The sequence below is a fragment of the Loxodonta africana genome, chromosome 6 (assembly GCF_030014295.1).
Source record: "Loxodonta africana isolate mLoxAfr1 chromosome 6, mLoxAfr1.hap2, whole genome shotgun sequence".
Taxonomy (NCBI): Eukaryota; Metazoa; Chordata; class Mammalia; order Proboscidea; family Elephantidae; genus Loxodonta; species Loxodonta africana.
The window spans coordinates 2,834,851-2,847,618 of NC_087347.1; the positions used below are offsets into that span (position 1 = coordinate 2,834,851).

At 44.1% G+C, this 12,768-nt stretch overlaps 1 pseudogene; it reads left to right on the forward strand.

The window, feature by feature from the left end:
- Positions 1-2,597: 2,597 nt before the first annotated feature.
- Positions 2,598-11,714, forward strand: LOC100659951 (olfactory receptor 9S13-like; annotated as a pseudogene).
- The last annotated feature ends 1,054 nt before the right edge of the window (positions 11,715-12,768 follow it).

Sequence of the window (12,768 nt, forward strand, 5' to 3'; positions counted from 1 at the left end):
GACAATTACAGACTTAGAAACTCAAATGGCCAGCAAACATACCAAAGGATGTGCAGCCACACCCACAATAAAGTCATGCTGACCAGACGAGCTAGCAGGTGGTTTGTTAGATGCGTGGATGTTATGCAGGTTGGTGACCTTAAGTACTGGCAGGGGAGAGACATCTGCCTTTCCATGCCAACAGCAGAAGAAATCGCACAACTTCTTTGGGCACAGTAGGGGATCAGTGTACAAATCAGTTTCTCACCTATGGGAACATCTCCCTGAGGACAAAACTAACACACCTTGCAATGTTGTTGGTGACAGGGAAAAAAATAACCTCAATATCTATGAATCTGTTTGCTAAAGAAATTATAGTATCCATATATGAAGGCAGAGCCCTGGTGATGTACTGCTTAAGAGCTCAGCTGCTAACCAAAAGGCCGGCAGCTGGAATCCACCAGGCACTCTGTGGAAACCCTATGGGTCACTTCTACTCTGTCCTATAGGGTCGCTATGAATTGGAATCAACTTGAAGGCAATAAGTTTGGATTTTGGTTTTATACAAAGGGAGAGAAACTGACTCAGAGATACGTTTACAGTGCTAAGTGAAAAAATCAAATTGTAGAATGAATGAATACCATGATCTAATTTTTAGGACACCCAAACCAAAAATAAATAAAGGAAGCAAAGGTCACAAGTGTCTACCTGCTCAGGGAGAGATTTGTTTCTAGGCGTTAATCTTTCTAAGTTTTTCCTGGATTAAGGGAGCAATGTCTCCCTTTTTACTTGATCATTTCTTAATTGTTTGAATTTCTTCATGTGGGTATTCATTTTGAATCTTAAAACACAGAGAATGTTAAACATGTTTCTTGGGAAAAAAAGCAGAAAGGAGCTTGGCGACTACCTTTTTTAATGTTCTAATGTAAGATGGTGAGAGGGGCTGCCCAGTAGAAAACAGGTTTCCAGGTTCCTGGGGCAGGAATTTCCCCACTAGGTCACTTTTCCTCCACCAAATTGGTGGAGATGTGTTGGGTGGGGAGGGGACAGGAGGGGCTAAGGGCCCAGGAGGACACCCCTGTCACCCCGGGAGGCGGCCTCTCCACTGAAATCCACTGGATCTGTCTGAGGCTCTGTGTTGGTCTCCTGCATGCCCTCTGGGGCCCCTGAGCAGTTTCCAGGCTTCAGCACCAGCCTTGGAGGTAATGGGTCCAACCAAGGATGGTGACAGGGACCCATGGGGCCAGGAGTCCCAGCACACTGCAGGCCTGAACACAAACAACTGCCCCAATTGACCATGTGAGGCTCAAGTCCCAGTCATGCCAGGCACAGAGGAACATCGCTGCATTTACCCCATGGTGCGGGCTCACCCACATCGCCCCACCATGCTATGGAGACCAAGCGTGCAGGAGCTGAGCTGAGCTTCCCTGCCTCCACCAAGGACCTGGCAGCTTTCTGTACCAGAGCCTGGATCGCCTGGGCCCATCTGGGACCCAGGTACCCCACATGCTCCCTTCCCTTGCTCACTTCACTGTAGAGGGTCCAGTACTGGGTCGCTGGGGTCCTCAGTGCCATGTCATCACCATCAGCACAGACCAGGAGTCAGGAGCCCAGCAACCCAGGAGTACAGGCCCTTGCTTTGTGGCCTTGCGTGAGTCATGACAATCATGACAAATAGAGGGGACTGTGGTGAATGTGCTCAGCAGGGCGTGGGGTACAGTTGCCCTGACAGTGGATTTCCAGGAGGACAGAGAAACCTGACTTTACACCTGTTAAGCCAAGAGCTCACCGAGAGCTGTCCTACGCCTCCGAGACAAGGAGGCAATACTCGCTGAAGTGCAATGTGAACAGAAATGCTTGGGGATCTTGTACAAACACAGGCTCCCAGGTGATGCTGAGGCTGCTCGTCCTGGGACCTGTCCCTGCGGTCAAGAGTTGAATGAAGAGCTGAGGGGTGTTCATTACAGGCTTTCCACACCACAAAAACATTTCTACTACTCAGCTAAAGGCTGGTCTACTGAGCGCCCCCTGCAGCCCCAGGGTTCAGCTAAACCAGCCAGGGTGACAGGCCTGTGTGTTTTCCAAAGTTAAACAGGGAGCATGGCTTTGCAGATGAACATACTAACAACCTTCTGGGTACCCATGTCCCCGGCAGTCAGGTTTGTGAGGAGCTGGAGGCCCCAGAGGGGAGTTACTTGTCCAGGAAATAGCCACGGGGACATTAAATTGAGGGCCTCAGGGCAGAAGGAGCACTGTGAGCTCATTTGCTGAGGCTGCTGGACAGATGGGTCACAGTGGTCCTCAGTGTGCGTGAGTGCAGGGATAGGCATCCAGAGGCCACCAGCTCTGCCAGGCCTCCTGGAGCTCCTGCCCATAGTTGGGGCAGCACTCCACTCTGCCCTTGGCACACAGCTTCACGGAGCAGGTCCCCTACTAGGGAGATGGGGGCCCCACTGGGCATGGCAGCACTGATGGTCCCACATGGCTGCTGTGTGAGGGTAGGAGACAATGTCTCACCAGGAGAGGACATTGGCTCACCCATCCTTCCATCTGTTTGAATATCTATGTTGTCACCAGCCACCTTGTAGGAGCACTGCGGGGCTGGGAGGGATGTGGGGATGACTCTTCCTCTACGTCTCACCACTGACCACCCGCCTCTGCTTACACATCTCCTGGTCAGGGAGCTCATTCCCTCCAAAGGCACCCTCTCCATGACACCCCAGATCTGCCTCGAGGTAGCTAATCATCCACACTGAAATCGGCCTGCACAAGCACACGCACCCCAAACCCTCCCTGTGATGTCAGCCTGCCCCCTACCGCCTCCGCCCACTCCTCCTGCACTAGGGTGGCCACCCCCTCAGCATTCTGGCCAGGCTTCACAGCCTACACCTGTTACCAGTCCCCCAGGTGTGGTGCCCAGCCTCTGCTCATGGCTGTCCTGTGTGGTCTGTGCCATGGCGGGGTGGGAAGCAGCCCCGATGGAAGAAGCCCAAGCAGACTAGGACAGACTTTCCAGGTCTCCGTGGGTGTTATGCTATAGCAAATTGAGCCCAGAGGGGATGCTGATGAGTATGGGGCATGGGCCAGACATGGGAACAATGGGGAGGGTATCTCTACATGTGTCCCACCCCTCTCTGCTGGCTCTCAGACCCTGAGACTGAGCTGCTCTCCAGGATCTGCCTGACGGCTGGACTTTGGTGGCAGCCCCCTGAGACTCTCAAGGGACAGAAACCCTGACTGATGGAGGGCCACTAGAGTCCAGGCAAGGAGCCCTGGTGCCAATACAGCCTTCAATTAACTGGTCATATTCTGCATTTGTGGGCTGATCATTGCGGGGACCACCCTTGTTGTCCTTATCTCCTACAGCTACATCACAGTGAACATCCTGAAGATGCATTTGGGAACTGGGAGACACAAGGTTTCCTCCACCTGTGGCTCTCACAAGATTGTTGTGTCCCTGTTCTATGGGTCCGTCTTTGTGACGTATACCCAGCCAGGGGCAAGGTGGTCTCCATGTTCTACACCTTGGTCATCTCCATGCTCAACCCCCTCATCTATAGCCTATGGAACAAGGACGTGAAGGAGGCCCTGAAAAGGCTGGGCTGGAAACATGTAGCCATGTGAAGGAGGGCTGTAATTAGTAGGCAGAAGTTCATTTTTGAATACTACCAAGCAGTTTTCAAAGAGATTTATAGCAATTTTTATGCCACCCAACAACAGTATGAGAGTTCCAATTGCTTCTCATTGTGTGAAATCAATATTGTCTTTTTTTAAATTTTATTTTAGACATTTGATGTATTTCTTATTATGCATGGCTTCCATTTTCCTACTGGTGAATGAGATTGGCGTCTTTTCATATATTTAGTGGTCATTTGGATATTCTGCTGGGAGTAGTATCTATGGTTTGCACTTTAACTGTCTTTTTCTTATTGATTTGTAGGGGTTCCTTATATGTTCTGGAGATGAGACCTTTGTTGATGGTATGATGCTCAAATATCTTCTTCTACTTTGTGGCTTTTATTTTCACTCTCTAATGGTGTCTTTCAATCAACAGAATTTCTTACATTTAATGTAGTAAGATTATCCATCTATTATTCTGTGTCTATATCACAAAAAAACTGCATACCAACATCACAGAGAAAGTCCTCCAGGTTATGTTTTAGAAGTTTAATTGACCAACCTTTTATATTAAGAGAGACAACTCATATGCAATTAATTTTTGTGGTTGTTTTGAGGCAGGGTCAAGTTTTACCTTTTTGCCAAATGGCTATACTATCAATTGACTATTATTTACGGAAAAGCAATCCTTCCCAACTGCAGTACAATGCCACTGTTATGGATTGAATTGTGTCCCCCCAAAAATGTGTGTCAACTTGGCTAGGCCATGATTCCCAGTATCCTGTGGTTGCCCTCCATTTTGTGATCTGATGTAATTTCCCTGTGTGTTGTAAATCCTGATCTCTGCCTGTGCTTAATGAGGCAAGATGAGGTTATGTTAAAGAGGATTAGGGTGGGATGCAGCACCCTTACTCGGGTCACAGCCCTGATCATATGTAAGGGGAGTTTCTCTGGGGTATGGCCTGCATCATCTTTTATCTTACAAGAGGTAAAAGGAGAAAGAAGCTAGGCAAGAGATGGGAGACCTCATACCACCAAGAAAGAAGACCCAGGAGTGAGTGTGTCCTTGGGACCTAGGGTCCCTGTGTTCAGAAGCTCCTAGACCAGGGAAAGATTGATGACAAGGACCTTCCTCTAGAGCTGACAGAGAAAGCATTCCTCTAGAGCTGGCACCCTGAATTTGGACTTCTAGCTTCTTAAACTGTGAGAGAATAAGCTTCTATTTGTTAAAGTCTCCACTCATGTTATTTCTGTTATAGCAGCACTACTTAACTAAAACAGCCACTTTTGTCTCAAAAGTCCAGGTATATGTGGACACACAGTGTGTTCATGGATGGGAAGGGTCAATATTATAAAGATCTTAATTTTTCAAGTTAATCTATAAATTCCAACCTTAACAGGATTTTTATAAAATTGAACAAACTGATTCTACAATAGGATTCATCATGTCAAAGAATAGCCAAAGAATTTATGAAAAGTAAAAATAAGGAGGAGGAACTTGTCCTGCAAAAATCAAGACACCTTTGAAAACTCTAGCAATTCAAAGTGTAGTATTGCCAGATATCTAATAGAAAATGTAAATCAAATGGCTGATGATGTTTTGAAAAGATACTGGAAGTCATTAGAAGATAGAAAATGCAATTTCTTTTTAATGCTATGTACTTAACACACCCATCAAAACAAGGAAGGATGGAGAAAATGGGAACTTATACACTGCTGATTGTGTTTAATCAGTTCAACCATCTGAAGAGAAATTTGGCTGTTTAAGTGGAAAAAGAAGAAAAAAATTAATATGGTGTACCTGTTCACCAAAGACAGTCAAAACCCAAGGTAATTTATAGATAGAACGGTTCACCCCCATGTTCTCACGGAAGTTACAAATACAGACAGGCCAGCTTCACAGACCCTTGGTAAAGAACCTAGAACAGAAGTATAAATGTTGGCATCAATAACCCTCTATCCCCACAATGTGCCATCCCCCTAGTCACCAAAGGGGATCATGCACTGTGTCCTCTTCCTTGTAACCAGGGTGTCCTAACAGGGAAGGCTTTCACCGCTGGGGTTGAGTAGTGTAATTGAATGACAAAAATGTGGAAAGATGCAATGGAGCCTCCAGATATTAGATTAATATGTTTATAAATGAAGTTGAGGAAAAAAACGTGACTTTCCCTACTAAAGAATTCCTTTTTTCCCTTAGAGGGAAAAAGTTGATCATTGTTGTATTATTGTTCACTGGAAAAGACACACACAGACACACAGAACAAAAAAGACTAAATATCTTCTACCAGAAGATTGCACAAATATATTGAGACATAGTCATATGATGTTTAAAACATTTGAAATAAACACATGGAGTAAGGAAGGACCTTCAGAAAACTGTGAAGTGGAAAAAAGTAAGCTGCATATATACAATACAGTAAAAAAACATATAGTGGTTAGTGTTAAATGTAAAATGAAAAACAAAAAATAAAAAATATTTATCTATGTCTATAGATATATGCCCCCAAGTGTCTGTCAGTTTGTCTTACTGTGGGGGCTTGCATGTTGCTGTGATGCTGGAAGCTATGCCACCAGTATTCAGATACCAGCAGGGTCACCCATGGAGGACAGGTTTCGACTGAGCTTCCAGACTAAGACAGACTAGGAAGAAGGACCCGGCAGTCTACTTCTGAAAAGTATTAGCCAGTGAAAACCTTATGAATAGCAGTGGAACATTGTCTGATACAGTGCTGGAAGATGAGGTCCCAGATTGGGAGGCACTCAAAAGATGACTGGGGAAGATCTGACTCCTCAAAGTGGAGTCAACCTTAATGACGTGGAGGGAGTAAAGCTTTCGGGACCTTCATTTGTTGATGTGGCACAACTCAAAATGAGAAGAAACAGCTGCAAACATCCATTAATAATCGGAACCTGTAGTGTACGAAGTATGAATCTAGGAAAATTGGAAATCGTCAAAAATGAAATGGAACACATAAACATCGATATCTGAGGCATTAGTGAGCTGAAATGGACTGGTATTGGCCATTTTGAATTGGATAATCATATAGTCTACTATGCTGGGAATGGCAACTCGAAAAGGAATGGTGTTGCATTCACCATCAAAAAGAACATATCGAGGTCTATCCTGAAGTACAACACTGTCAGTCATAGGATAATATCCATACCCCCAGAAGGAAGACCAGTTAATGCGACTATTATTCAAATTTACACACCAACCACTAGGGCCAAAGATGAAGAAACAGAAGATTTTTATCAGCTGCTACAGTCTGAAATTGATCGAACATGCAATCAAGATGCATTGATAATTACTGGCGATTGGAATGCGAAAGTTGGAAAAAAGAAGAAGGATCAGTAGTTGGAAAATATGGCCTTGGTGATAGAAACAATGCCAGAGATCGAATGATAGAATGTTGCATGACCGACTTCCTCGTTGCAAATACCTTCTTTCACCAACATAAACGGTGACTATACACATGGACCTCACCAGATGGAACACACAGAAATCAAATTGACTACATATGTGGAAAGAGATGATGGAAAAGCTCAATGTCATGAGTCAGATCAAGGCCAGGGGCCAACTGTGGAACAGACCATCAATTGCTCATATGCAAGTTCAAGCTGAAACTGAAGAAAATCAGAGAAAGTCCACGAGAGTCAAAATATGACCTTGAGTATATCCTACCTGAATTGAGAGATCATTTGAAGAATAGATTTGATGCATTGAACACTAGGGACCGAAGACCAGACAAGTTGCAGAATGACATCAAGGACATCATACATGAAGAAAGTAAAAGGTCAATGAAAAGACAGGAAAGAAAGAAATGACCAAGATGCGTGTCAGAGGACACTCTGAAACTTGCTCCTGAATGTCGAGCAGCTAAAGAAAAAGGAAGAATTGATGAGTGAAAGAACTGAACAGAAGGTTTCAAAGGGTGTCTCGAGAAGACAAAGTAAAGTATTATAATGACATGTGCAAAGACCTAGAGATGGAAAACCAAAAGGGAGGAACACACTTGGTGTTTCTCAAGCTGAAAGAACTGAGGAAAAAATTCAAGCCTCGAGTTGCAATGCACAGAGTCATTATAGCAAAAAGAATTAGTCAATGTTTAACCATTTCAAGAGGTGGCATATGATCAGGAACCGAGGGTACTGAAGGAAGAAGTCTCCAAGCTTCACTGAAGGCATTGGCAAAAAACAAGACTCCAGGAACTGATGGAATATCAATGGAGATGTTTCAACAAACAGTTGCAGTGCTGGAGGTGCTCACTCATCTATAACACGAAATATGGAAGACAGCTTCCTGGCCAACTGACTGGAAGAGATCCATATTTATGCCTATTCCCAAGAAAGGTGATCCAACCGAATGTGGACATTATAGAACAATATCATTAATATCACACGCAAGCAAAATTTTGCTGAAGATCATTCAAAAACTGCTGGAGCAGTATATCTAAAAGGAACCGCCAGAAATTCAGGCTGCTTTCAGAAGAGGACATGGAACCAGGGATATCATTGCTGATGTCAGATGATCCCGGCTGAAAGCAGAAAATACCAGAAGGATGTTTACCTGTGTTTTATTGACTATGCAAAGGCATTGGACTGTGTGGATCATAACAAATTATGGATAACACTGCGAAGAATGGGAATTCCAGAACACATAATTGTGCTCATGAGGAACCTTTACATAGATCAAGAGACAGTTGTTCAGACAGGACAAGGGGATACTGATTGGTTTAAAGTCAGGAAAGGTGTACATCAGGATAGTAATCTTTCACCATACCTATTCAGTCTGTATGTTGAGCAAATAATACGAAAAGCTGGACTATCTGAAGAAGAACGGGGCAGCAGGGTTGGAGGAAGACTCATTAACAACCCGCGTTATGCAGATGACACAACCTTCCTTGCTGAAAGTCAAGGGGACTTGAAGCACTTGCTGATGAAGATCAAAGACTACAGCCTTCAGTATGGATTACACCTCAACATAAAAAAAAAAAAATCCTCACAACTGGACCATTAAGCAACATCATGATAAATGGAGAAAAGATTGAAGTTGTCAAGGATTTCATTTTACTTGGATCCACGATCAAAGCCCATGGAGCAGCAGTCAAGAAATCAAAAGACACATTGCATTGCACAAATCAGCTGCAAGACATCTCTTTTAAGTGTTCAAAAGCAAAGATGTCACCTTGAGGACTAAGGTGCTACCACCGAAGCCATGGTGTTTTCAATTGCCTCATATGCATGCAAAAGCTGGACAATGAATAAGGGTGATCGAAGAGGAATTGACACATTTGAATTGTGGTGTTGGCGGAGAATACTGAATATACCATGGACTGCCAAAAGAATGAATAATTCTGTCTTGGGAGAAGTACAACCAAAATGCTCCTTAGAAACAAGGACGGAGAGACTACGTCTCACATACTTTAGACATGTTGTCAGGAGGGATCAGTCCCTGGAGAAGGACATCATGCTTGGTGTCATGGATTGAATTGTGTCCCCAAAGTATCTGTAAACTTGGCGAGGTTGTGATTCCCTTGTATGACTGTCTACCGTTTTATCTTCTGATGTGATTTCCCCATGTGTTGTAAATCCTAGCACTATAAGATAATACGATGGATTAGTGGTTGTTATACTGATGAGGTCTAAAAGTTTAGCGTCTTAAACCAGTCTCTTTTGAGATATAAAAGACAGAAGCAGTGAGACATGGGAACCTCAGACCACCAAGAAAGCAGTGCCGGGAGCAGAGAATGTCCTTTGGACCTGAGCTTCCTGAGCCAAGATGCTCCCAGATCAAGGGAAGACTGGTGACAAGGACCTCCCTCCAGAGCCTACAGAGACAGAAAGACTTTCCCTGGAGCCAGCACCCTGAATTTGGAGTTGTAGCCTACTAAACCATGAGCGAATAAATTTCTCTTTGTTAAAGTCAACCACTTGTGGTGTTTCTGTTATAGCCACGCTAGATGACTAAGACACTTTGTAAAGTAGAGGGAGAGGGAAAAAGAGGAAGCTCCTCAATGAGATGGATTGACACAGTGGCTGAAACAATGGGCTCAAGCATAGCAATAATTTTGAGGATGTTGCAGGACTGGGCATTGTTTCATTCTGTTGTGCATAGGGTTGCTTCAAGTTGGAATTGACTCGATGGCAAGTACCAACAACAACAATCTCTTATGGTCATTTTACACGTAATGTCCTGTAGACTGGTTGTTTAACAGCATTTCCAGTCTCTGGGTAGTTAGATGGAGATGCTGATCAGATTCAAGTTCATTTGTTTCTTTCCTCCTCCCTCTCCTTTTCCTCCTTATCATGGTGGAAATACTTCATAGGAGGGCTGTGAATGTTCTAGTGTGTCCCAGCAGGAAACCCTTAACCTCCTATTTCCCCACTTCTGTGAGATGGATCAATGAGGCCTGGTGCTTCCAGCTGAACATCCAGTGTGGAGGTCCTTATCACCCTCTACCTACTGGTGTTAGTGGTCATCGCTGGTTGCTACCCCAAACCATACTCTCATTTAGAGGACAAAGCGATGACTTTCTAGGTCTATTGATCCTTCTGCGTTTATTAGGAATGAAAAAGAACTTCCCCTACTCATCTCTTTGATTGCCCTGAAATAGAGTCCACATAAGGAAAGGAAGCATACATGTTGAATTCTTTTTATTTATGAATTGGCAGAGTAATGAGATGGTGCCCTAAAAACCACCAATGTTAACATATGAGTTTTGGGGATTTTTTGTTGTATTTGCTATTTTGAGTACCAATATAAGCTCACAGATTTTTATACATTTGTTATGATTCAATTTGTTGTAGTGTTTGTTTATTTGTTATTTAATGCTGAAATATGTTCATCTTTGGCCAGTAGGAGTCCCTTTTTAATTAGCTCCTGAGTCCTTTCAACAGAGCCTGGGAGTCTTTGGTGGCTTTTTTGCTTTCTGATTTGACAGCGTGGTGCTCCATACACGTGTATGAGTTAAACGAGTCAGAGGAAATGTCACCCTTGTAGGCCAAGCTCATCTGGAGTGAGAACCTGGAGGCTTTTGGCCTTTGGGCAGTGGGCAGTGGCACTGACAGGTCCTGTGCTCCAGGAGGACATGTGACAGTGAACAATGACCCACTCCCTCACTCCCTTTCACCAGTCCTACTCTGTTCCACCTCATCCATACTCTGGGGCCAGCCAACTCATGCAGATGGGAACCTCTCAGGACCCCCTTTGCAGGGGTATGTGCTAGTGGGATTTGAGGGTGGGCTGGAGACTCAGACCCTGCTCTTTGCTGTGTTTCTGGCCCTGTATATGGAAACCATGCTGGGAAACCTCATGATGATTGTGGTCTTTACAGTGGACACCCGCCTCCACTCCCCCATGTACGTCTTCCTCAAGAACCTCTCCTTCCTGGACCTCTGCTACTCCCCCATCATTGCCCCAAGGCCCTTGCCAAATTCTTCTCTCTAACCAAGGCCATCACCTTCACTGGCTGTGCCACTCAGTTCTTCTTCTTCTCCCTGCTAGCTACCACTGAGACTTTCTTCCTGGCCACCATGGCCTATGACCGCTTCATGGCCATCTGTAGTCTCCTGCGCTACCCAGTCATCATGTGTCCTTCAGTCTGCTCCCGCGTGGTGCTGTGCACAACTGCAGAGGCTGCCTCAACTCCATTCTACAGACCAGCCTTACCTTCCGCCTCCCATTCTGCAGCTCCAACCACATCAACCACTTTTTCTGTGATGTGCCACCCCTGCTACAGATTGCCTGCACCAACACAGCCATCAACAAGGTTGTCATGTTCAACACCTGCAGGCTAATCATTGTGGGCACCACCTTTTTTGTCCTTGTTTCCTATGGCTACATCACAATGACCATCCTGAGGATGCATTTGGGAACCGGGAGACACAAGGCCTTCTCCACCTGTGGCTCTCACATGATTGCTGTGTCCCTGTTCTATGGGACCTTCTTTGTGATGTGTGCCCAGCCAGGGGCTGTGGAGGCCATGGAGTAGGGCAAGGTGGTCTCCACCTTCTACACCCTGGTCATCCCCATGCTCACCCCCCTCGTCTAAAGTTTATGGAACAAGGACATGAAGGAGGCCCTGAAGAAGCTGAGCTGGAAACTCATAGCCATATGAAGGACAATAGTAGTGGGTACTCATCTTTTAAATACTGCCAAGCAGTTTTCAAAAGGGTTTGTAACAATTATTATGTGCACCAAAAGAGCATGAGTGTTCCATTCAGTTCACATTGTTGTGAAATTAATATTGTCTTTAAAAAAGAAATTTATCCATTGAGTGGGTATCTTATTATGTTTCACTTGCATTTTCTACGGGTGAATGAGGTTGGGCTTCTTTGTATATGGTTAGTGGTCCTTTGGATATTCTTCTAGGGATGGTATTCATGGTTTGCACTTTTTTTTTTAATTGTTTTTTTCTTATTGACTTGTAGGAGCTCCTTATACATTCTGGATATGAGTTCTGTGCTGAAGATATGATGCGAGATATCTTCTTTCAATTTGTGGCTTTCATATTCCCTCCCTAACGGTGTTTTCCATCAACAGAATTTCTTACATTTAATAAGGAAAGTTTATCCATCTTCTATTCTATGTCATATCACAAAAAAAGTGCCTACTCTAGATCACAGAGACAGCTCTCCAGGGTATGTTCTAGAAGTTTAATCAACCAGTCTTTGTGTTAAGATCGACAACACACATGCAGTTAATTTTTGTGGTTGTTTTGAGGTAGGGATAAGTTTTATTATTTTGTTATATGGCTATCTATTGACCATTTATTGAAAACCAGCCTATTTCCAACTGTGATACAATGCCACCTTTGTCATAAATTAAGTGTCCAGATATACGTGGGTCTAAAGCACGTTTGAGAATGGGTGATAAAATAAAAACTTTAATTATTCAACTTAGTCTATAAATTCAGTGTTACTCTTGTCTTGACAGGATTTTTATAGAATAGAACAAACTGATTCAACGATAGAATGCATCATGTCAAAGAAGAGCCAAAGAACGTATAAAAATAAGAGCAAGGGAGGAACTTGTCTGTCCTGCAAAATCAAGACTCCTTTTAGAAAGTTAGCAATCCAAAGGGTAGTATTGTCAAATATCTAGTAGGAAAATAGAAAATGAAAATCAAATGACTGAAAATATCTTGAAAAGGTACTGGAAGTCATTAGAAG